This window comes from Cynocephalus volans, chromosome 10 (genome assembly GCF_027409185.1).
Source record: "Cynocephalus volans isolate mCynVol1 chromosome 10, mCynVol1.pri, whole genome shotgun sequence".
NCBI classification, from domain to species: domain Eukaryota; kingdom Metazoa; phylum Chordata; class Mammalia; order Dermoptera; family Cynocephalidae; genus Cynocephalus; species Cynocephalus volans.
The window spans coordinates 53899459-53923501 of NC_084469.1; the positions used below are offsets into that span (position 1 = coordinate 53899459).

The 24043-nt window shown below is 39.0% G+C and overlaps 1 protein-coding gene and 1 pseudogene across 1 annotated transcript in view; both read right to left on the reverse strand.

Annotated features, from left to right (window-relative positions):
* Positions 1–24043, reverse strand: part of LOC134387391 (zinc finger protein 585A-like) — a 231801-nt gene that overhangs the window by 18443 nt on the left and 189315 nt on the right. The gene's annotated exons all lie outside the window — the stretch shown is intronic.
* LOC134389532 (small ribosomal subunit protein uS5-like) lies at positions 1169–3568 on the reverse strand (annotated as a pseudogene).

The window sequence follows — 24043 nt, forward strand, 5'->3', positions numbered from 1 at the left end:
AAAATAATTTTTTTTGTGTGTGTGTGTGTGTGTGTGTGTGTGACCGGCTGTACGGTGCTCAGCCAGTGAGCGCACTGGCCATCCTTATATAGGATCCGAACCCGCGGCGGGAGCACTGCTGCGCTCCCAGCGCCGCACTCTCGCGAGTGCGCCACGGGGTCGGCCCTAAAATAATTTTTTTAAATGTATAACAAATTAATGAAAAAAACTGATCCAACTTTGGCTCTGTAGAAAGTGACAATGCTAGGGTATGATAGAGCAAAGATTTATTAAAAACCTAGATCCTTAAGATAACTACACAGAGCAGAGCTATCCCGCAAATCTGGACCAGTAAACTCAAAATCTTAGGTGAGTAAGAAATAAACCTCCATATCCTTTAAGTTAGAATAGTTTGGGGTCTTCTTATGTATTTATTTCCTAGGGCTGCCATACAAATTACCACATACTTAATGGCTTAAAACAACAGAATTTTATATTCTCCTAGTTCTGGAGGCCGGAAGTTTGAAATCAGGCTATCAGCAGGGCTATGCTCCCTCTGAAGGCCCTAGGGCAGAATCCTCCTTCCCCCTTCCAGCTTCTGGTGGCTCCAGGTATTCGTTAGCTTGTGGCTGCATAACTCCAATCTCTGTCTCTGTCTTCACATGCCTTTTCCTCTTTGATGTCTTCTAATATTCTGCCTATTATATGGACATGTGTCATTGGATTTAGGGCTCACCCAGATAATCCAAAATGACCTCATCTAGAGATCCTTAATTTAATTACATCTGCAAAGATCTACTTTTCCAAATAAGGTCACATTCACAGGTCTTGGGGGATTAGGACATGGGCATATCTCTGGGGTGCCACCATTCAACCCACTACAACCTGTTAGTGTAGTTTAGTCTTAACCCTATTAGATTTCCTTAGAATTCTCATGGTGTCTCACTGCTATAAATGACATCTAGGTACTTGTCTGCTTCTGTTGCTTATAATAAATAGAATACCTGGAACTGGGTAATTTATTAATGAATAGAATGTATTTCTTACAGTTTCAGAGGTTGGGAAGTCCAAAGTCCAGGGAACACATCCAGTGAGGGCTTTATGGTGGGTGGTGACTCTCCACAGCAATGGAGGGTCTCAGATGGTGAAAATGCCTGAGCAAGAAAGAGAACTAAGCTGATCAGTTGCTCTCCTTTTATTTTATTTTATTTTATTTTTTTTGCGGGTTTAATTAACTTTATTTTTGTTGTATAAAAACCCTATGTTGTAGCCACAGCTGGAGCCTGGGTCCTCTGCACAGAGACTCTGGTGTGGGTCTTTACAAGACGGTCAGTGAATTCCTGATAGGGAGACTTGGTGAACACAGTCTCCTTCCAGAGATCGGGAGTCAGATAGCTGTAGGTCTTGGAGATGGCATCAAAGGTGGCCTTGGCGAAGTTGCCCAGGGTGGCTGTGCAGCCTCTGGCTGAGGTATAGCAGTCATCAATACCAGCCATCCTCAGTAATTTCTTGGGCACAGGAGCCGAGACAATGCCAGTACCTCTGGGGGCAGGGATGAGGCACCAGCACAGAGCCACAGCGGCCAGTCACCTTGCAAGGGACGGTGTGGGGCTTGCCAATCTTGTTCCTCCAGTAGCCTCTCCGCATCGGGACAATGGAGAGCTTGGCCAGGATGATGGCCCCTCTGATGGCGGTGGCTACCTCCTTCGAGCACTTAACACCCAGGCCGACGTGGCCGTTGTAGTCTCTGATGGCGACAAATGCCTTGAAACTGGTCCGCTGGCCAGCACGAGTCTGCTTCTGCACCGGCATAATCTTCAAAACCTCATCCTTGAGAGACGCCCCCAGAAAAAAATCAATAATCTCGGACTCCTTGATAGGCAAGGAAAAGAGATAGAACTCCTCCACGGATTTGATTTTCATGTCCTTGACCAAGCGGCCCAGCTTGGTGACGGGGATCCACTCCTCATCTTCGGCCTTGCCTCCGCGAGCTCCACGGCCCCGGCTCCGACCCCGACCGTGGCGGCGACCCTGGCCCCGACCCTGGCCCCGGATGCCGCTGCCGAAGCCTCCGCGAAAGCCGCCACGGCCTCCCATTCCAGGGCCCCCGGGGCCTCCGGGCCCTCCCGCTGCACCTGCGTCATCCGCCACTTGGTGTTCTGTCAGAGAAGAAGGGGTCGCTCTCCTTTTAAAGTCATCTGAACCACACCCACTGCTCCATGAATGGATCAATCCATTCACAAGGAGACAGCCCTTAAGATCTAATCACCTCTTTAAGGCTCCACCGTTCAATTACCATAACAGGATTTCCCACCCTCTTAACAGTTTCCATGGAGATTAAGCTTCAGTGAGTTTGGGGAGGGACATTCAATCCACAGCAGTACTGACAACACATAAATGTTTCTCTTTAGTATGGACTCTCTCAATGGTTTAACAGAGCAAAGACCGAACTCTTGATCTACTGCCTAAAACTTGCTCATTCAATAGTTTTTATTTTAGCAAGTGATAATTCTGGTCTTCTAGTTTCTCAGGCTAAAACACTTGGGTCACCCTAGGGTCCTCTTTTTCTCTCATGTCTCACATAAAATCTGTTACCCAATCCCTTCAGCTCTATCTTCAAAATATATCTAGAACATGAATTCTTGTCTCCAATGTTATCACCCTAGACCAAGTCATCATCATCTTTTTTTTTTTAATTAAAAAGATTTTTTTGGTGGCTGGCCAGTATGGGGATCCAAACCATCATCGTCTCTTACCTGGATTATTTCAACAGCGCCTTAGCTAATTTCCCTCCTTCTTTCCTTGTCCCCCTACATCCTACTCTCCACTCAGCACCCCAAATAATTTCTTTTAAATGTTAAGTCAGCTCATGTCACTTCTCTGTTTAAAATCAACTACTGCCTTCCCATCTCACTGAAAGTAATAACCAAGGTTCTTATAATGCTCTCCAAAGCCTTATATAATCTGTTCCCTCATTAGCTCTTTGACCTTATCTACTACCCTCCACCTTATTACAATGGCCTACTTGCTGCTCCTTGAATATAACAGGCTTGTACACATCCCCAAACCCTTACGTTTCCTTTTTTCTCTGCTTATAATGCTCTTTGACCAAATATCCTCAAATCTGACTATATTTTCCTTCTAGTCTTTGCTCAAACATTTCCTTCTTAGTAAGCCCTTTCCTAACCATTCTATTTAAAATGATAGTTCCTTGGCACTCACTATCCCACTTCCAAGCTTTATTTTTTTCCCTACAAATCGTACCTTTTTCTAGAATATTATATACTTCATTTACATATTCATTGCCCACTTCCCCTAACTAGAATGTAAACTCCTTTAGGATAGGAAATTTTGGCCGTCTTGTTCACTGATGTTTTGCTAGTGCCCAGAATAACTCCTGGCACAGATAAGGAGCTCGATGAATATATGCTTAATGAAGAAATACAGTGTTTGACAGGAAGAGGAAATAGGTGCTTTCATATATTTTTGGTGGGAATGAAAATTGGTGTATCTTCTGTGGACAGCAAATACCTCCATAACCCTTGTTATAACTAGATTTTCTTAGATTCGGTATTTGTCCATTTGGCATCAATTCATCAAGGGGCCAATTAAGGGCTGGCTGGTTAGCTCAGTTGGTCAGAGCATGGCCTTATAAAACCAAGGTCAAGGGTTCAGTTCCCCATACAGGCCAGCCACCAAAAAAAAAAAAAAAAAAAAAGCAGGGCAGGCAATTATATTAACTTGTTTTCTTATTTTATGTATTCTTGATGCTCTGGTATTTGGGGGCCTTACAGAAACAGGGAGAGACTACCCCTCATAGGGCTACCTAATTCCTAAAGATAATCACAACTTGCAAATGAGCACACCTTTCATATGCAAACCAACCAATTCTGAGTCTATACCCCTCTGATATTGTGATACAGTAAGAAGTATGTATTTTGGTCTTCATCCATGTTCATGATCCTGGCTCACAGCTCCTAAAACCCTCAGTTACCTAAATGATTAGAGTGATAGGAGTATCTTCTCTTAAAATATTTGGTCTTTTGTCTTCTGTTATGGTCTGAATGTGTCCCCCAGAGTTCATATGTTGAAATTTAATTGCCAATGTGATTAAGAAGTTGGGCCTTTAGGAGATGATTAAATCATGTGGTAAGAGCTCTCGTGGATGGGATTAGTGCCTTAAAAAAAAGGCCTTGAAGAGGTGAGTCTGCGCCTTCAAGTCCCTTCTGCCATGTGACAACACAGTGTTTCTCCCCTCAGGAAGATGCAACGGCAAGGCACCATCCTGAAAGCAGAAAGCAGCCCCACCTGTACCAATGTTTCTGGTATCTTGATCCTGGACTTCCCAGCTTCCAGAATCACGAGAAATAAATTTCTATTGTTTATAAATTACCTAGTCTCAGGTATTTTATTATAGTAGCATTAAAGGACTTACACACTAAATTCCTGAAACAGCCCTGGAGTGATAACAGTAAAAGACTTGCCTTTTGTTACTCACAGCAAACACCTTTTGACCACAACTGAGTTAATGAAGTGATTTTAGGAAATCCCTTACATAACCACAGAATGGGTTGCCAGGAGAACCAACCATATGATTAGAGGGTTGTAACTTTTAGCCCCATCCCTGACCTCTAGGGAAGGGAAAGGGGTTGAAGGTTGAGTTAATCACCAATGGCCAATGATTTAATCATTCATTCCTGCATAATGAACTTCCATAAAAATCCTAGGGACTGGGTACAGAGACCTTCTGGGTTGCTGAATGCATTTACTTGCTAGGAGGGTAGTGTACTTCAACTGCACAGAGACAGAAGCTCCTGAGCTTGGGACCTCCCCCCTCTTTTTTTTTTTTTTTTTTTTTTTTTGATGCTGGCCAGTACAGGGGTCTGAGCCCTTGACTTTGGCATTATAACACTGTGTCTAACTGACTGAGCTAACCAGCCAGACCTTGTGATCCTTTTGAACCTCAATCTATGTAACTATTCATGTGGCTCTTCATCTGTATCCTTTAAAATATCCTTTGTGGAGATCAATAGACATTTTTCAAAAGAAGACATACAAATGGCCAACAGGTACATGAAAAAGTGCTCAGCATCACTAATCATCAGGGAAATGCAAATCAAAACCACACTGAGATATCATCTCACCCCAGTTAGACTGGCAATTATTAAAAAGACCAAGAATAACAAATGCTGGTAAGGATACAGGGAAAGGGGAACTCTTCTACACAGTTGGTGGAACTATAAATTAGTACAGCCATTATGGAAAAGAATACAGAGGTTTCTCAAACTACTACAGATAGAACTACCATATGATCCAGCAATTTCACTACTGGGTATATATCCAAAGGAATGGAAATCATCATGTTGAAGGGATACCTGCACTCCCATGTTCACTGCAGCTCTGTTTACAATAGCCAAGATATGGAATCAACCTAAATGTCCATCAACAGACAACTGGATAAGGAAAATGTGGTGTATATACACAATGGAATACTACTCAGCTGTAAAAAAGAATGAAATTCTGCTATTTGCAGAAACATGAATGAACCTGGAGAAAATTATGTTAAGTGAAACAAGCCAGACACATAAAGAGAAATATTGCATGTTCTCACTCAACTGGGTGCTAAGAAAGAAAGAGAGAGAGAGAGAGAGAAAGAGAGAGAGAGAGAGAGAGAGAGAGGAAGGAAGGAAGAAAGGGAAGGAGGGAGGGAGGGAAGGGGAGGAAGGAAGGGAAGAAGGGAGGAAGGAAGGAAGGAAGGAAAAGACCACAGTAATACATTGAACTTCCAGAAAGAGAGAACAAAGCTAAGGATACTAGAGATGAGGGGAGGAGAGAGGGAGGGGGAGGGAGGAGCGCTGGGGAGTCATAGCTTGGGTGGAGAGCATGGGGAAAGATTATAATTTGTAATGATGAATATGCTAAAAATAATAATAATAAAATAAAACATCCCTTGTAATAATTGGTATTAATAAACAAAATATATACCTGAGTTTTGTAATAAGCCATTCTAGCAAATGATCGAACCCAAGAAAGGAGTTATAGGAACTCCCTATTTGTAGCCAGTTGGCTAGAGGTACTAGAGGCCCAGACTTGCAATTGGCATCTGAACTTGGGGGCAGTCTTGTTGGACTGAGCCCTTAACCTGTAGGATCTGACTCTAACTCCAAGTAGGTAGTGAAAGAATTGATTTGAATTACAGACACTCATCTGGTTTCCAATAATTCATTGGTGTGGGAAAAAACCCACACATCTGGACACAGAAGTGTTCTATGTTGAGTGTTGAGAGTATAGTAGGAGAAGAAAAAGTATGTGTTTTTTTCATACAACCCCCAACTACCTTCTTATCTAACTGTCACACACCAAGCCAATATTTACCCTGCCCTACATCAACCCAAGGCCAAGTACCAGGCAACTGGAGACCACCCCTATTGCCCAAAGCCCGCCAGAATTATCCTAACTAACTGATTCTAAGCTGTTTAGTCTGCCCTGCCTTGCTTTTCCTATGGAACCCCCAATAAAGGCTCTGACTCAAGTTTTCACCTCGCTCCTGTCTTCTGCCTCCTGATCATCTTGATGTTTACCATGTGGCCCTATGTGGTATGGGGTATCCTCTTCTCTCAGAAAATGTATGTAATAAATTCTTCTTTCAATGGCATTGACCTCTTTATGTTGTCACTCAGTCACCTCCATAAATTAAAACCCTGTGGGTACAAATGAGACACTCTGACCCAGCATTTCTTCTTAGAGAAATTAATTACAAAGATATACACGCACATCCACGCAAAGCTGAATATACAAGGATATTCATTCCAGAATTGCATAAACATGAAAAAATCCTAAATATTCACTAATACGTTACTGGTTAAATATAAAGTATTGCATTTTTTCTACCACAAAATACTACACTACCAATGGAGAGAATAAAGAATATGTATTAATATGGAATGTGTGGGAACACAGTGGCCTGACTAAAATAGGGAGTGCACAAGGGGCAAAAGCCTTAAGTGCACAGGATCAGAACTATATGTGCTGAAAACAGCACACACTGAAAACAGCAAAGATGTTCTGATTGATTGGTAGGGAACACTGACATCATTTTTTGTCCTATTCGAGCATTCCTTTCTGTACTTATTTTGATACTAGATTTAGCTTGTTACATAGCTAAGGTCTTGACATTACAATAAAAGCTGAGACAAGCCTGAGTTCAGGGCTGCACCTCCTCTCTCCTTTCTTGTGGGAGTTAGCTTACTGTAGTCCCTCTGGGCGTCTCATTGCTTTTACAAAGCTGGGCTCTGAGTAATCCCTGCATCACCACCACACAGAGAGCTGCAGCAAAGAGCTGCAGCAGGAATGTCCTCTAAGAAACAATAGTGAATAAAAAGCAATGTGCTCAACAATTTGTAGTATACTAACACTTGTGAAAAATAAAGCTGAGATACAATATATACAGATATGTTGGTATAATCATAAAATAACTCAAAGTAGTTTAAATTAGAAACTCTTCATAGTAGATGCATGTGGGAAAGGTAAATGATGAAAATAAGACTTCTTTTTCGTTATAATCTTGTTTAGATTTTTAAAATCAATGGGATTACTCATTTAAATACAAATATAAAATTAAAAAGCTGGCGAGCCAGGAGGATTTCTAAGCTAGAAACTTTGAGAGGTGGTGGAGGTTGCTGAAATATTATGGTAGGAAGCATATGACAATGCAGATGTAAAATATAACCCTGAAACTTTTAACAACGGAAAGGAAGAAAAGGGAATGTAATAACAATAAACCTAGTATGCAACAATAAGTGTTTTGAAAGACTGCAGATCTATGAAGGACTAATTACATATAAAGGCTATGAAAATGGAGATGGGAATATGGTGCTCTAGGACCTGCTTAAGTAAAAGAGGGTGTTGAGAGAAGAATGATGATGAAAGATTCACATCAACTAAAACTTAAGAAGAGCAGAGCCTATAAGGAAATCCTGAAAACATTTCAGCGGTGTCAACCCCTTCACTGAACATCTGTGCTCTGCCTGGTTCTCACTCACTCACTTGGACAGAACCTCCTTTAAGTTTCTTCCAGCCTTTCTTCTTGTTCCAACTGGATTTCATCAAGTTTGGTGATGTGAAAGCCTGTATGTGGGAAAATGACACAAGATGTGAATTTTAATACAAGCACCATCTCAAAACTGAAACTGAGCCTGGGTCTTTAAGGATGTTACCATATAAAGAACAAAGTAAATAGCCTTTCATACACAATCATATAGCAAGGGACTTCAGAATATCTGAAGCCCGCATCTCAGAGTTGTATTCATTATGCCATGTACAGTTGCTAAATATTTCAAAAATGGAAAAGAGATAGCACTTTACTTTCAAGTTTGGATTATACAGAGAAGCTATCCATACCTAATGTGGCATGTTGCTCTAGTTCTCCAGCATCACTTTCCTGTACAGCTTTCTCTGAAACATCTTTTAATCGTGGCTGATGTTCCTGGTTGAAATAAACAATCACACCTCTGAATGTCTACCGACCAGTGTCTCTTAAAGAACAGATAAGACAAAATGCCTGTGGGGAGGGAGCTGGACATAATTTCAAAAAGGCACCCCCATAACAAAAATATGCTGTTTAAAAAGTCTTACTGATTTTGTATTCTAGTCCAGAAGAAATGTCTGAATGTTAAATGTCTGAATTAAATGCTAGAAGTTATTTATTATACCAACTATGCAGCATTTTTCTCCTCTTAAAATGCATGCTCCAGGAAGACACACCCTTATCACAATATGAAGAAATGAGATGTAGAGGGTTCAGATTCCACCACAGTCACAATCTAAGCCACTCATGCAGTGACCCACATTCAGGTGATCTCACACACACTCATACATATACACAGATCCATACACAATCTTGCCTCCCACTCGCCCCCCAATATGACTCTCCAAAGCTACACATAATCTTGACCCTATCGCTCACACGCACACACCCCAATTTTACCAGCATGCAGTTAGTTTCTCTTTCACTGAACTATTCCCCAAAGCCAGTTGCACACGCAGTCTTACCGGGGTCTCACACACACTCGCGCCTTCCTTTGCCCACTCTCACATATTTGACTGGGCTCGCAGTTTCCTCACTTTCAGAGTTTGGTTTGGTCCCAGACGCTCAAATTCGGTTCGCTCTCCGGGCTCCCCGACACGGTCCGCCGCTGCCTGCCTCATAAAGCGTCTGCGCGCTCCCAGCGCGAAGCGGAATTCCACGCAGCCTACCGGGCACAGTTAGTCCAGTCACTGTTGCCAGCCCCGCGCCTCAGGACCTAGAGGACGCAGCCCATTATGGCCGGGCCCATCCAGTCCCTGGCCAGGTCCTGGACTACATTTCCCAGGAGGTCTTGCGGCCCAGTATGTCCCCAGGTGAGTGGCAGAAGCCTGGAGCCGCACTCTGAGGCTTGGTTGTGTCAAAGAAAAATTGCACCAGACAAGTTAAACAGGCAAGGAAGTCTTCGTTAAAGTCAACCTCGAATTCAACAGTATCTGGGAATTTATAGCCAACGGGCAGGGTGAGAGAGTCAATAGATGGTAAATTACCAGGAGGAACTTAAAAATCAAGGGTGGGGGATTCTTGCTGAAGTGGGTTTCGCAGGCCAAGGAGGCCTAACCCAAACGAGCAATCGGAGGAGCCTGACTAGTCTGGTCTAGAGAGTTTAATCTAGGGAGTCCTTGTCACCTGAGATTCCCGGAAGGCTCCAACGAGCGGCTCCGCTCTAAGAGGTAGTTTGGCCTGTTCCAGATCCGCACCACGGGTATCTAGATGACCAGGCCTTAGCTTTCGGCAGCCTGTCGCTTCCGGGACTACATCTCCCAGAGGCCTCTAGGCCCAGCGCTCCCTTCCGCGAGAACCAGACCGTCTCCTGAGGAGTGGGCGAGATTTTCCCGCGGGTTTAAGGCGAACAGCCTGAGGGCTTTGTAAGAGGTGGGTTCGACTTGTTTGGAATAGAGTGGAACGGAGCTGACTCGGCCGGGGGAGGCAGGCGTAGGTGAGGCGGCTCCGAGCCGCGCGTGTCAGCAACCTCCCGCCTGCGCGGAGGGTGTGCGGGAGCAGGCTGAGAAGGAGAGATTGTGAGGAGTGTGTTTGTGATTGTGAGGAGTGTGTTTGTGATTGTGAGGAGTGTGTTTGTGATTGTGACTGTCTCTGTGGTGGGTGCTGCCTGGATGACCGTGTACGGAAATGTGAGGGCGGGGAGGAGGACTTGATTTGCGGTTATGATTGTGTGTGTGTGATTAGAGTTTAACTATATGACCGGGTGTGGCACTATGTTTGCGAGTGTGAGATTCCCCGACCGCGGTTGTGACTTTGTGTCCCCTTGGGGTGTGTGTGTATTTATGACCACTTGCTGAACTGTGTGTAGGTGGAGGATGCGTTAACTGTGAGATTTGTGGTTGTTTCCGTGTGTGTGTGTGTGTGTGTGTGTGTGTGTGTGTGTGAGAGAGAGAGAGAGAGAGAGAGAGATTGTTGGTGTAGGATGCATGTGAATTTGTTCTTGTCACTGTGTCCCCAAGGTGTATGGCACGGTGAGTGTGAGAGGTGCCTACGGACTCTGCGGTTGTGACTTTGTCCCGGTGGTGTGTGTGTGATTGTGTGACCGTGTGTGGTCCATTGGGTTTAGGTTTGGGATGTCTGTGATGTTTCCGTGTGAGTTTGTATGACTATGCCATTGTGAATCTAGCCACAGGTGACCTCCGCGAGCTCAGGGTCGCTGCCCTGAGCTTGGTGCAGTAATCCTGTTCGTGTCTGTAATGCCCGGATTGAGCGGGCGCTCTAGACTTCTCTGGCCTTCCTCTGTAGGTGGTGGGCGGTTGGGGCTGAGCCACGATGACTTCTGAAATGGTTTAACGGGTTCCCAGAAGAGCCTGATGTTTGCTGACTCCTTTCTCCTTCCCCAGTTCAGCCCTGCCCGCAGAGAGGAGTAAAGAATGGCTGTTGAACATCCACAAGACACCTGCAAGGTAGCTTGTTATTTCCTCTTGTTTTCTGAAATCCTTTTTCTTTGTCAATACATAACTTGCTTTCTTTTTCTTGAAAATTCTTGCCCATCAGGTAACCTGATTCCTTGAGTTTCCCCTTTGAAAAAATGTGGTGGCTCCAAACCCCAACCCACATACACCTGATTTTCCCTTACTAATTTGTCAGACGTTTTTAATTCTTTATGCTGTCTTTTAAAAAAAATACTGTTTCTTTCTGATTATAAAAATAAAACATGACTGTTTTAAATGATTTCAAAAGTAAAGAAATCCCCAATGAAGACAATTTAAATTCCCAGTTAGAACCAATGCTAACTTTAAAAAATTTCTTTCCCAGTGTATATTATGTGCATATATAAAATATGCTTTCTACAAATTCAATTTTTGCAGCATTTACCATTTTATAACCTACATTTTCACATAAAATTATATTTAAATATTTTCCCAGAGTTTAGTTTTGAAAATATTTTTAGAGATATATACTATTTATTTGAACATCTATGGTTTATTTTTTTCTTTCAAATTAGATGTAGAAATGTCATAAAAAACCCATTTGTGCAGTTTAACAAATAATTAAAGACCCATACAGGGAGTATGCAGGTCAGAAGATAGAATACAGCCATCACTGAAGAAGCCCCTGATATACCTCTCCACAATCACAAACAACATTGTACTCCTTTGGTGACAATCATTGTGATCATTTCTTAGCTTTTCATTAAAGCTTTAGTACCTATGTATGAATATAGGTTTAGTTTTTATCTGTTTCCTGGCTTGTATGAATAAACATTATGTGTTTTTGTGTTTTTTTTCACAAAAAACTACATAAAAACCACAGTTCATTTTTTTCCCATTGTTGTATATGTACTATCCCATTGTTATGAACATATTATAATTTACTTATCCATTCTATTCTTGATGGACATGTAACTTGTTTCTAATTTTTGGCAATTACAAGCAGTGTGACTATGAACATTTTGTGCACATATTTTGATGCACATGTGCTTGCATTTCTTTAGTGTATATATCTAGCGGTTAAATTGCTGATAGATAGGGTTTGTACATCTTCAGTTTTTTTAGACAATACCAAACTGTTCTCTGAAGATACTGTACAAGTTTGTACTTATACCAGCAGTTTACAAGGGTTCCTTTTGCTCCACATCTATGCCAGCCCTTGGCATCATCATATTTTTAAGTTTTTTGCCAATTTTGTGTGTTTCTAATGTTATCATATTTAATTTATATTTCCTTTATTATTAAGGAAGTTGAGCAGCAATTCTTGGTCACTTGAATGTCCTCTTTTTTGTAAAATGCTAGTTCAAATATTTTGCCAATTTTTAATTGGTTTTTTCTCAGATGTATAGCAGTTGATATACATGTGTACATAGAATATGTTTTCTGTATATTAGTCTTTTGTCACTTATACAAGGGTACTTGAAGAAGTTCATGGAAAAACAGAATTAAAAGATAGTACCAATATTTTCGTGAACTTTTCGAAGACTCCACATATATGTGACAAAGATTTTCTCCTGCTCTGGCTTGGTTTTTTACTGCCTTTTGATAAATAGAGATTCTGCATTTCAGTGTAATGAAGTCTTTTCCATGGTTAGTGCTTGTTTAAGAAATTTTTGTCTATCATGAGATAATGAAGACTTTTTTCTGTGTTCTCTTTTTTTTTTTTATAGAATTGAAAGATAATATCTCTTTTCATGAACTTTTTTTTAAATTTAAATTTTATTTTATTTTGTCAATATACAATGTGGTTGATTTCTATGTTCTCTTCTAAAAGATTTCTAGATTTTGCCTTTAACATTTAGGTCTTTATGCTGCCTGGAATTGATTTCTGTAGGGTAGGATTCAATTTCATTTTTCCCCCAAAGCGGGTATCCAGTTGTTCCAGTATCATTTATCGAAAAGTTCGTCTCTTCTACACTGATATTCAATGCCATTTTAGGCAAAAATTAAGTGACCATATATGTCTAGGTCTATCTCTGGATTCTATGTCTGTTGCATTAGTTTATTTGTCTCTCCTTGAAGTAAAACCACACTATCTTATTCACTGTAACTTTATATTTGGAGCAAGTCTTTCCACCTTCCTGTTCCTCAAGAGTATCTTGGCTATTTGTGCTGCTTTGCATGTCCATGTAAATTTTTGAATTAGCTTGGCTCCCCCCAAACATCTCTTAAGATTTTAATTGAATTGCAGTGTATCTGTAATTATTTGGGAAGACATTTGGGAACTCTTCTGGTAAGACGAATCTCTCAATTGATATAGGTCTTAATGTTTCTCACTAAAGTCTTGCTTATCTCCTGTAAATAGTTGTAGACAACTAAGAATTATGTAATCCTTTTTGCATTGACTGTCAGGAATCTCAGCACTTCAGAAAATGATCAATTATAGTAATAATTTTAGCCTGGACTTTTGATATTGAGTACTGATGACCTCTTCTTTTTTAAAAAAACATACAAAAAACCCAAAACACAGAAAAACAGCTTTATTAGAAAGACTGAAGTGATTGTATGCTAACTTGAACAGCTAAATTGTACAAGAAAGGGCTTGAAAATTCCCTCTGATGTCCTCCAAAACTTAGATCCCATTATATGCACCTTGTTTTTTTCTCTCAGACTTCCAACTACAGCCTGGAGTTGAGCAGAAACATGGCTTAACAGTTTCCCTCAAATCATTCTTGGACTCCAGGCAAGGTTTTGGACCTTTGAGCCAACATGCGGGTTACTGGTAACAGTACCTGGGGAAAGACAAAGCTGTGGGTGAAAGGTTCCTTATACACGGTATCCTCCCACTCCTGTTTTCTTCACTTCTTTTTGTATGATTTTTAAAATATTCTTTTATTCTTAGCCTCCTCAAATACATTTTTGGAAGTGGGGAATATGAAAATTAGATATAAATTTAGATACAGGTGTAGATATTTATTGTCTGATATTTTTATTTTAATGACATCTGGTCCAACCAAGTCTGTTTTGTATGATATTTTTTACTTTTCTCCCCCAATATTTCATTTTTACTACCCTTTTCTCTCCACCTACTCCTTATCCCAACTATGCTCTGTCAGGTAGTTTCTGCCTCTACATTTTTGCTATGTATTCTCATCAATCCTTTAATTCAAATATTGGCTCTATTGGGAAAAAAATAATAAATAATCTCCCATGTTATTTTACCTACACTAGTCTCTGTGTAATATGGTATAAGGAGCATGGGCTCTAGTATCAGAAAAATATAGCCTCTTGTCTCAGCTATACTACCTATGAACTGTTTAACCTGTGAATGTGAGGTAATAATACCGTTCTCTCAATATTGTTGAGATTGAGATAAGATATATGCAGAACACTTGGTAAATATCAGGTGTTCATAAAGGTTATTAGCTCCCTTTCTTTTTTACTTCTGACTCTTGGGATGTCTATAGCAATTACAGTATAAAACATTTAACTAAAGTCCTTTTGGGGATCTTGTATGTAAATTTTGCTTCCTAGCTACGTTGTAAATCATTTAGAACCAGGATGTATCTTTCAGTTCTGTTATATACACATCAATCCATTTTAAATTTGTTTTGCTATGTATTGGGGATATAAGTTCAGTTTTTTTTCATTTACCCAGTATTATTCCAATATTATTTATTCAGTATATTTCCTTTTCCCTTACTTTACACCGTCTACTTGATGATATATTATTTGAGTAGATTGTATTATATATTTGAGTTTTTTTCTTTGGTTTATGTCTCTGTGCTTCTACCTGTACCATTTTTAGATTTTTTTCTTTTTAATGTCTTTGAGTACCAGATCAAATGTTACTTCTTTTCTGAAGATTTCTGTATTCTTTATTCCTTTCATTATAAAAAGAATTCCTTATTACAACAAATTTAGAAAATATAGAGAAACAGAGAAAAAACAAAGGTCATCTGTAATCCTGTCAATTAGAGATAACTACTGTCAAATTGTTAGAGTAAGTACTTAAAATTCTTTTTTTAATGTTATCATACTATGGCTATTGACCTATAACATGACTTTATCATGCCAAAATGCATTTATTTTTACTGTGAGTTGTAATGGCTTCATTTCACCAAGCTTCTTTTGTTGAACATGGTTTGCTTACAAATTATTGCCATTATAAACAGTGACCATCTTTTTTAGCCAAATGCTAGTGCTTTCTTTCCTATCTTTTCTTTCTTTTGTTATAATTACATATGTAATTAATGAATATATTTTTCTTGTAAAAATAATTTATATATTACAGAGGGGCTCGAGTCCTATGTGGCCACAGTCCCCAATCCCAGGTATCTACCCCAAAGTAGCCACTGTTATCAGTTAATTATTCTTCCTTTTTACTTTTGAATGCATTTAAATACATACACATGCAAATGTGTATTTGGTACTGTTTCTCACTTAATATTTCTATATAAAAAGGATAATAAGTGAATACTGCAAAATAAATTAACTGCATCATAGGGCTGGTCCAAGGGTTGAGTTGGTTTATGTAAAACCCTTAGAAGAGAAACTGACACATTGACTAAGTTTTTCTGACTATTCTGAAACTTGCTTTTTCATTCCATATGGAGAATTGTCCACATAGTTATGGAGCTATTTCACTTTAATTGCTTTGTGTAAGGCCATATTTTGTAATACTATGGTATGTTTCATAATATTCTGGTTTTTAGACATTTAGATTTTATATAGTTATTACTCTTTTGCAAACAATGCTCCAAAGAAGATCTATGTACAGGACTTCTGTATGGAGAAATTCTGGGGACAAAAGAGTATACATATTTTAAACTTCAGTAAATATTTCTAAATTAAATTTCAAAGTGGCTTGATTGCTTCACAGTACACTCATCTGTGTCTGACAGAACCTGTTTCTCTACTGCCAGTTAAGTCACCTATAGCTGCATAACGTACACAAAAGTACTTTCAGCAAATAGGACAGAGGGTTAATATTTCATTTCATCGAAGCTAGCTATTCTTAACCTTGGTTACTTAATTTAGTAACTGACCTCTGGGTCCTACCCTCAGCAATTCTGATTTAATTAATCTGGGTATGGCCTGAGCATCACCATTTTTAAGAAGTCACCAGATGATTCTAATGTGCTGCCACAGTTGAGAACTAATAACTTAAGCTCTTATAAGGTAATAAGGAAAACATTAAAATTTAATTGGTCTGGCATGGGGTTCAAGCTTTAGAACTTTAAAAAAGCTACCCAATTGATTTTAATGTGCAATTAGGAATGAGAATCACTGGCTTAGACAAATCATGATTCATTTTCTGGAGCTGAGCACAGTAGCTGTGAAAAAAATGAAAATCATTGTTCTTGTAGCAAGGAAGTAGGGTGAGGGATGGTTTTGGGGGAGACAACAGTCTCTTCCATACTTAACCAGCAATTAGTATTATGAAAATACATCGGTCATTTTAGTGGTGTCTTGGGAGAGAGCAAACCTAAAGCATATGATACACATGCATACACCATGTTCAATCAGCAGCCCCCCCCCTTTTTTTCTTTCCAAAAGCAAGCTTTGGATTTTGTGAATCTTACATTTTTAAAATTTTTTATGTTAATTTTGTTTCTGTCTTTAATTCTTTCCTATTTTTGAGATTCTTACGTTGTAATATTGAATTCAAATCAGTTTTCTTTTTTTTAAAGGCATTTAATTCTATTAATCTTTTATTTGGTAATTTTTCTGTGTCCAGTTTTGGTATATATGGCTCTCTTTTTTTACTTCATTTCTAGGTAGTTTGTATTTCTATTTAGTTACACATTTAATATGAGGATTATTTAGGAATAAGTTTTGTTTTGGTAACTTAAATTCTGATTAAATTTCAAACATGCAGAAGTTTCAAGAATAGTATAAAGTGTGCCTGTGTAGTAGTTACTCAGATTCACCAATTGTTACATTTTGGCCTATTTGCATTATCATTCCCTCATGTTCTTGCTTGTTTTCTCTCTTTCCCGCCCCACCACACACAATGCATGTGTTTTATTGGAACCATTTGAGGATAAGTTGCAGACATTTTGCTCTTTTACCCTTATACACTTCAGTATGTTATTTCCTGAGAACAAGAGTATTCTCTTACATAACTACAGTACAGTTATTAAAATGAGAAATGTTAACATTTATATTATACTGTTATCTAATTCGTAATCCATGTTTAAAATTTTTCACTCATCCCAATAATGTTCTTTATAGCAGTCCACCCTATCTTCTCCCTATGCACTGTTCAAGATCCAGTCTAGGATCACACGTTGGATTTAGTTATCATGTCTCTCTATCTTCTTTTATCTGGAAGAGTTGTTCTCTCTTTGTTTTTCATGTCTTGATGTTTTTCAAGAGACCACGCCAGTTATTTTGTCAAAAGTACCTTAATTTGTGTTTGTCTTATGTTTCCTTATACTTACATTTGGGTTATTAATTTTGTGGTAGGAATTCTGCAAAAGTGATATTGTATCCTTTTCAGTGCATTGTATCAGGAGATACATGGTGTTGACTTAGCCCATTTTTGGAGATGTTAACTTTGATAATTGGTTATGGTGATATTTACCATGTTTCTCCACTGTCAAGTGGGTAGTTGGCTATTTGTGGGGATATGCTTTGAAACTATAAATAACTTGTCACTAAACTTCCCACTAGTTTTAGTATCCATTGATCGTTATTTTCTGGATGTTATTACTATGATGTTTTCAAAATGGTAGGGTTTGTTTGTTTCATCTCCATTATTTGCCTATATTAGTTAGTTGGCATTCCAGTGTAAAGAAGAGCCTTTCCTTCTCCCCCACTTATTTGTTCGTTTGTTTACGTCAACATGAATGCATAGATTTTTACTTTAAGTAATAATTTGTATTAATTAATTTATTTCGATACTCAGATTGTTCCACATTTGGTCGATGGGAGCCCATTCAGGCTGTCTTCTGTGTCCTTTTGAATTGTCTCCATGATTCTTTGAGCATTTCTTACTTCCTCTCCTGACAAGATGTTCTACACTCATTTCCAAATACTCTCTTAGCTCCACCCTGGAATGAACCATTTCTCTAAAGAGCTCTGATTTCGGGCCGAGCCTGTGGCGCACTCGGGAGGGTGCTGCGCTGGGAGCGCGGCGACACTCCCAGCGGCCGCGGGTTCGGATCCTATATAGGAATGGCCGGTACACTCACTGGCTGAGTGCCGGTCACGAAAAAGAAAAAAAAAATAAAAATAAAAAAAAAAAAAAAATAAAGAGCTCTGATTTCTTGCAATGAAGGATATTCAGAAAGCAAGATCTAGATGATAGGACTACAGCACTCATTCTAGTCTTATCCTGTTCCATATTTGTATCTCTCTTCTCTAGTAATTAAAAACCTGGCTCCCATTATTCTCGTTATATTTATTGATTTTGTTCTGTTCTAGAATATACAAAAATATAGTTTTAGAATGCTAACCCATAGTATGGTAAAAATCAATTATACTATGTATAGCTTAGTATATGTTTATTGTTCTTTGACTTTAGACTGAGGGTACACAGTCAAAATAACTGTGTTCAAATTTACCTGGATCTGGTTTTTTTCCCCCCATTCAGTGAGGTTATGTCATTGATTGGAAATACATTTACATTTATTTGTTCCCATTTGTATTCTGTTACACTTCCTTCTGTGTAACAGAGACAAAAAAAGAAAGAATTACGCAAGGCAGCATGAATGCCATGAGAGGCCTGAAGTGACTGCCCTTAAGCAGCTCTCCTGTTAGAGGGAGAAAGCTGAATGTGACAGCCCTGATTCAAAGTTAGCTTCTCTTTTTTATTATAAAGACAAGGAAGTTTCACAAGAAAAATCAGTTGATTCAATCATCAAAGAAAGACATAAAAACAAAGGCAGTGTAAAACTAGTAACAGCAGTAAAATTAACAATGAGACATTCCAGAATGCAATTTGTAAAAAGCTGTCGACCCACCAACAAACAGCTTGCCCTTAGCAAACATTTTCTTTCCCTACAGCAATTTCCTTAACATATCTTAACAACAATCAGTAGGTTAAATAGTTAATAGTTCTTCAAGTCTGGAATTGAACCAGAGACCTAAAATAGTTAAAGTACACAAACCCATCCCTAAACAGTGATTAGAATTGATTAGATGGGCTTTTGCCAAGTTATCTGTGGACTTTTGTCTGCTAACCAAGAGCTTTAGCTCCATTCATGCATTTACCTAAAAATCCTATTCTAAGATCAAAGGAGAATCAAGATTTCTAACCCCTCAACAGTATTCTGTTTGACTTTTTTTTTATTACTTCATTCTTGTTGATTTGATTGTATGAGTATTAACATGGTTCCAAAAGTTAAACTATTCAAAAAGATAGAGCAGTCTCACTCTGCTTCCACAACCCTCGTCTTGATGAGTGTTAAGGTCTGAGTTGTGTCTCCCCAAAATTCATATGTTGAAGGCATAAACCCCAGTACCTTAGAATGTGACCGTATTTGGAAATAGGGCCTTTAAAGAGATGATTCAGTTAAAAGGAGGTCAATAGGGTGAGCCCTCATCCAGTCTGACTGATATTCTTATAAAAGATACACACAAAGAGACACCAGGGATGCTTAAACAAAAAAGAACCATGTGAGCATATAGCAAGAAAGTGGCCATCTGCAAGCCAAGGAGAGAGGCCTCAGAAGAAACTGGACCTGACGATACCTTGATCTTGGACTTCTAACTTCCAGAACTGTGAGTGAACAAATTTCTGTTATTTAAGCCACCCGGTCTGTGGTATTTTATTATGGCGGCCCTGGCAAGCTAATACAGTAAGTAAGTTATTTTCTCCTGGGTCATAGTATATAACTGTCTTCCCTGAATTATGCTGAGATTGGACCCTCTGTAGGTCTAGTGGCAGCGGAATGATTTTGGTGGGTCTTGAGAATGAGCATGCCCTTTGAAGCTATTACTCCAGGTGATGTTATCCTAGGGTTTTCAGAGGAAAGCTAGTCTCTCAGGCACTGGATTGTGAGTTATTTCCACTGGTAAGAGAGACCCAAAGTGACTTAGGGGTTCAAAATTGTCAGTTTCCTTTAGGTCCCAACCAGATGTCCTAATTCCAAATTTCAAGATCCCATTCTTTATTAATCAATCCCCGAACTTTCACATGAAAAACATGGCAAGACTGTGAATTCTGCTATCATAATTCAGTAACCTGAACAATTTTGTGTTTGATTTTCAGCAATGTCAGCCCTGTGACTGTAAGAAATGGGAGATTCTTTTTAGGGTTTTCATGGAAATGCTCTGGTTCTCAGACTGTGATTTGAGCTCAGAATTAATGAGTTTGTTAATTTCTCTTTGTAAGTGCTCAGGTGGACACAAATGCATCCATCCCACACATCACAGTCCTCATAAATTGTCATTATGGTCAAGTACATAATGGCCAAGTATAGCAATTGTTTGGCTCCCAAGGTACATGCTTTAGGTGGCGCTTCATCACAATCAACCACAACTTGATTAATTGTAATGTCACTCCATGCTCTGGATTTCTAGTATTTCAAATGCCATTGGCATGGAGCTCTGCAGTGTAGTCAAGCCCAAAGGATTAGTGAAAAGAATAGACCAGCTTAGTGCAACAAAGATTTAAGGATGACTAAAAGGCATGGTCAAACTAATGGTCCTGTCTTTACAGGCCTGTCTCCTGGGACCACTTCAGGTACCAGTTCTCTTGCAGTCAGTATCTAATCAAGAGACAGAAACACAGTAATTTGAACTGGGAAAGAGTAATATAAAAAATTATTAACTGTAATGGGACTAGAGTAACAAATGATTGGCTGATAAGTAAAGAGAACTCTAAAGACCATAAGATTAGCAGACATAAAGAGCAGCCACTACTACTAATGGCTGAGATAGAGTGCCCAAGGATGAAGCCCTCCCAGGGCTAAGATCAAGGTCTTGTTACAGAGGGCACAGATGTGGTTCACTGAATGACAGAGTAATTGCTGTGGTGAAGGGCTAGGACTAAGGGGAGGCAAATAAGGCAGCAAGGGTGCAAAACTTAAAGAAGCACTCATTCTCAAGTGTCAACTCTACATTTGCATGAGCCTGAGAGTGAATGCCTCAAATTTTGCACCCTATGTTCATCATTCTTGAGAATGACTTATTCTTAGGGTCATAAGTGCAGGGTTGGCCTCCTTACATTTTGTGCCCTAGATGCCTCACTTGCCCAAGTACTGTCCCTGTATTGGTGCTGCACCAGTGGAATTTGCTGGAAATCTCTAGAATTCGTCGGAAATCCACCCTGTGAAGTAGGGTGAGGTATCTCAGCAGAAGCATGTGCTATAAAAGGGCTAGAAAAAGTTGCTGGCTGCACTCTGAATTTTAAGAGCCAGGAGCTGGAGAAGCTGCTCACCCTGGTGAAGCCACCCATGCTGCAGGAGTTGGGCACTGGGGAAGCTAAATGTGCTGCAGGAGGTTGACCTGGATGCTGGGAAGACTGTCAGGCGAGCACACTAGAACCAGGAGGGAATACCCCTTCCTCCTGCAAGGTCTTTCAGACATCCTCTACTGACAAGGCTTAACATTGTTCTGGCAAGGAAAGATATTTAAATAGCTCATGTCTACTTTCACACAGTAAAAAAGAAAGTGAATAAAGGGTAAATTTGGAGCTTAGAGGCAATAAATTAACTGGCACATACATAGTCTTCTAAGAGTTTTAAAGTTAATTTTTAAAAACTTAAATATTTATCTCAGACTGATTTTTCTGTATGATGTGCGATAGGGTTACAGTACTTTTTTTATGGATATATGATTATTCTAGAACTTTTCCTTGAAGAGTCCATCTTTTTTTTTTTTTTTTTTTTTTTTTTACTGTTTTTCAGTGCCAGGATTGTCAGATCATAAGTTTCCATATGTTCATGGGTATGTTCCTGGCTCTGTCTTCTGTGCCATAGTTTTATTTTTCTATTCCTGTGCCAATGCCACAGTCAGTTAATGGCTATTGTTTTATAATAAGTCTTCACATTTGATACAGCCAGTCCCTTCAGCTTATTTTTTAAGTAGTGTCTGGATCCTTTAGTTTTCCGTATAAATCTTGTCAAGGCCCATGAAAAACTTGTGATTTTGGTTATAATTGCATTGAATATATGGGTTAGTCTTAGAAGAATTCATATCTTTACGAAATTGATGTTTCCTTTTCATAAGAAATGGCATTGCCACCTATTTAAGTGTTGTTTAATATCTCAGTCCATTTTTATAATTCCATCTACATGTACATTTCTAAGTACAGTTATGTATTGCATAACGACATTTTGTTTGTCCCATAAGATTATAATGTAACCAAAACCTTCCTCTCGCCTAGTGACATCATAGGCATTGTAATGTCACAACGCAATTACTTTAAGATAAGTTTAGTGTACCCTGGCTGTACAGTGTTTATAAAGTCTACAGTAGTGTTCAGTAGTATCCTAGGCCTTCACATTCACTCGTCACTCACTGATGCAACAAGAGTAACTTCTGATCCTGCAAGCTCCATTCATGGTAAATGGCCTACGTAGGTATACCATATTTAATCCTTTATACCATATTTTTACTGTACTTTTTCTACATTTAAATATGTTTAGATACACAAATAACATTGTGTTAAAATTGCTTACGGTATTCAGTATAGTAACATTCTGTACAGGTTTGTAGCCTAGGAGCAATAGGCGATCCCATATAGCTTACACATCTAGTAGGCTATACCATCTAGGTTTGTGTAAGCACACTATGATGTTCACACATGATGAAATAGCCTAGTGACACATTTCTCAGAATGTATCCCCATTACTGAATGTACATTGATGTTATTTAAAATGTTATTTTTCTAATTTCGTTGTTGGTATGTAGAGATGCAGTTGGCCTTTGTTTTGGGGGTTATTTTTGACGGTTTTGTGAAGATTCTGACTAAGTCTAACAATTTCTTAGAGAATCTTTTGGGTTTTTCCATGCAGGCAATCATAAGATTTGCAAACATCAGCTTGCCATCTCCTCAGACCTGAATAAAGCTGCCTTCCCTTTTCAGCAACATTTGACTTTAGAGTCATTGGCAGGCTATGGATTTGATAAAACCTTTTCAAAATTTCTGGCTTCTTGAATAAAGCTACCTTTCGTTTTCATCAATACTTACTTCTCAAGTCATTGGCTTTTTGGGTGGCAAGCAGCCACACTTGGGTTCAGTAATAATTGGATGTTGGATTTTATCAAATTCTCTGCTTATTGGAGACAGTTGTGGTTTTCTTCTCTTTAACCTGTTAGTATATTTAATTATATTAATAGATTTTCTAATGTTGAAGCAGCCTTTTATTACTTGGATAAAATCAACTTATTCTTAATGTTTTTTGTTATTATTGTGTTCAGTTTGCTAGAATTTTGTTTACTATTCTTATATCTATGTTTATAAGTTAGATTAGCCTGAAATTATTCTCTCTCGTATTTGGTATCCTTTCTTATTTGGTACAAAGGCCATCCTACTTTCATCAGATAAATTGAAGAATATTCTCTCTGTTTCTTTTTTCTTCCCCCGCCCCCCCAAATTTGAGCGTTTTTATTTCCTGAAATACTTTGTAAATTCAGACATGTATAAAATACATTGTAGGTTAAATAATAATACCCATATAACCACCATGAAGTTTTAAAAGATACAACATTGCTAGTACCTCAAATACTTCAACCTCCCCAAACCAAATTAATCTCTTTCAATTCCCCACTGAAGTGTAACCATTGAGCAGACTTTTGTAAAAATCATTCCTCTGCTGTTATAATTTTTTTTTTTTACCAACTTTGTATGACTTCCTAAAGAATATTTTACAGGTCTGTCTGCTTTTAAACTTATATGAGTTGACGGGGAGAGAATCAAGATGGCAGAATAGACAGTCCCCAGCATCGCCCTCTCCCACAGTCAACCAATTTACAACTATTAAAAGGCAAAGACTGCCAAGCTGGGGCCACTAGAGCTCAAGGGAAGAGGAGGAGAGAACTATGGAGTTCATGAAGGTGAGAGAAGCCGTGAGAGAAAGAAGAAACCTCTCTGATTGTTCCAAACCCCAGCCATTTCAAGGCTGGTGCTGGTGAGCATATGGAGCAAGAG